Source organism: Dromiciops gliroides, chromosome 4 (genome assembly GCF_019393635.1).
Source record: "Dromiciops gliroides isolate mDroGli1 chromosome 4, mDroGli1.pri, whole genome shotgun sequence".
Classification (NCBI taxonomy): Eukaryota; Metazoa; Chordata; class Mammalia; order Microbiotheria; family Microbiotheriidae; genus Dromiciops; species Dromiciops gliroides.
The window spans coordinates 400,458,295-400,460,732 of NC_057864.1; the positions used below are offsets into that span (position 1 = coordinate 400,458,295).

Here is a 2,438-nt window from a genome sequence, read left to right on the forward strand (position 1 = left end):
CAGTAACTGACTTTATCCTCTGAGGCCTCAGCTGCTTGCAGCTTGTTCAATGCACTGGCATAGCTCAGTTGGGCCTGTTGGGTTGAAGATACCCCAGCTGGCAGATTGCCTTCTATGTTGGGGCTGGGAGCCTCACAACTGGCTTGCTGTGCCACTAGCTTGCTGAGCTAGGATGGTGGGGCCTCAGTTGCTGCTCTGTGCTGTGGCTAAGAGCCTTTTGCTGGCTTGCCCAAACACCCTCTTTGCTGAGCTGTGCTCCCCTTTTACCCAGGTAAGACAAACATTTCCTGAAGACCTTTTAGGTTATCTTAAGCTGGAATATTGTTTCACTCCTACTTTTTATAGGTTTTGTAGCTCCAGAATCCATTAAGAGGCTTAATTTTACATTTATTTGCAGTTTAAGAAAGATTCAACAGGAATTATAGATCATGTGGGGCTGGGGGGCTTGTCATTCTGAGGAAGGGAAAGGAATGTACTTTCCCTTATTCAGCTGGGAGTGAGAATCTGGGACCTTTTTGAGAAAGAGGGAATTAGTAAAAAAGACCTTGATATCTTCCTGAGTACCTCTTTGGTGTGTCATCAAAGGGTGATATAGGTATTTTTTTTTAACATCTCTTGTTATTTTTTAAACACTATAGGTTTTGCCACAGCCCAAAGTTGATCTGGTTATATATTCTTCACTCTTTCACAAAGACCTCTGCCATGGTATATCAACTGTCCAGTTACAGATCTTTTTGTTCTTCCATTCATTTGCCCCATTTAGGTTAGGGATAAGGGTTAACCTACTGGCTCCCTTTCTACACAATCTGAGCAAATCAGCTTGTGTTGCTAAGAATAGTATCAAGGAATTGGTCCACACAACTGGCAAGGGAATTTTCAGTTAGAGAATCTAGACGGCTTCCTGATTTTTCAACACATTTATCCCAGCACAAATCCATGAAGTGGTGTACCTATGCAGTGAACTGTGCCTTCTGCTGTTCTGCTTCCACCAAACACTGCAGTTCAGCCTCATCAGCCTCTGCCAATTCCTCCATGTTTGCCCCTCTGGGGGGAGTCCCACTTCCTCACCAACCAGGTTGTGCTAACACAGGCTTCCAGTTCATGTGGGTCTGATATAGGTATTTCTTACAGAAGAGTTGAAAATGTGGTGATAATGGCCAAGGACAGGCACACAAAAGAGCAGTAACAGTCCTCCTAAAAAAGCATAGCAGTAGATAGCTCCAGCAGATGGTAGCAGCAGCTAAGTGGAGGAGTTTTCAGGTGCTGCTTCTGAAGTAGAGAGGAAATATATCTACAGAGGTAGATTAAAACTTCAGGAAATGATATCTGTGGAGGTGGAGTGGAATAGAAGTAGCAAGAAGATCTCTGGGATCACATCCAGGGATCTATGAGGGGTGCATATGAGAAGCCATTGGGCATAGTTGGATGTTTACAGTCAGTGAAGTGAGAACTGTTTCAACTATGATGTGACTTTTTCTTCCCTAGGATTATAAATTCCCTGGTAGGCAATTTCCTCCTGTGAGAGATTATTCCTCTTCATGTTTGAGAAGTTGATAATGATTTTATTATTTGCTTTTTCTTATTTACTTTGCAATTCTGTCTTAATTAAATGTTTTATTTATTTGATTTCTGGTTCCTGCTTTGTGGATTTGGTATAGAATGCCCTAGATGTGGGCTTCAGCCTCATTTGTGTAATTATGGTAAACCCAAATCATCTGAGTTTTAGAGTTAAGTAGGGCCCATGTTAATTCTATTCTTACTATTCTATATTATTTGCTTCTTGGAATTCCTAATTTCCTTGAAGGCTTAATTCAAGTGCCACCTCCTTCAATGGTCCCTTCCTAATCCCCACAGTTGTTAGTTCCCCATCAAATAACTAGATATTGATTTTGTTTATATCCTGTATTTACTTACCTGTGAATATATTGTATTCCTCTAGTAGAGGATAAGCTTGAAGTCAGGAACTATCCTTACATTTGAATTTTTATCCCTAGCACCCAACACAGTGCCTGTCATATAGTAAGTACCTAATAAATATTTGTTGATTGATTGAATTTAGTTCAACTAAAATGTATTAATTTCCTACTATCTGTATAGACCATACTATTAGGTTTGCAAAATATTTCACAAATATTATCTCATTTTATCCTTACAACAACCTTAGAAAGGTGGATGCTGTTATTATACCCATTCTATTTTTATAAAATTTCTTATACCTGTCCATTTTTCCTCACCCATATGACCGTCACCTTATTTCAGGTCATCGCCACCACAGTCTTTTTTTTTTTTTAAGTGAGGCAATTGGGGTTAAGTGACTTACCCAGGGTCACACAGCTAGTAAGTGTTAAGTGTCTGAGGCTGGACTTGAACTCAGGTCCTCCTGACTCCAGGGCCAGTGCTCTATCCACTGCACCACCTAGTTGCCCCATACCACAGTC

At 40.6% G+C, this 2,438-nt stretch overlaps 1 pseudogene; it reads right to left on the bottom strand.

Annotated features, from left to right (window-relative positions):
* Positions 1 to 782: 782 nt before the first annotated feature.
* On the bottom strand, positions 783 to 1,103 carry LOC122752852 (annotated as a pseudogene).
* Between the last annotated feature and the right edge of the window lie 1,335 nt (positions 1,104 to 2,438).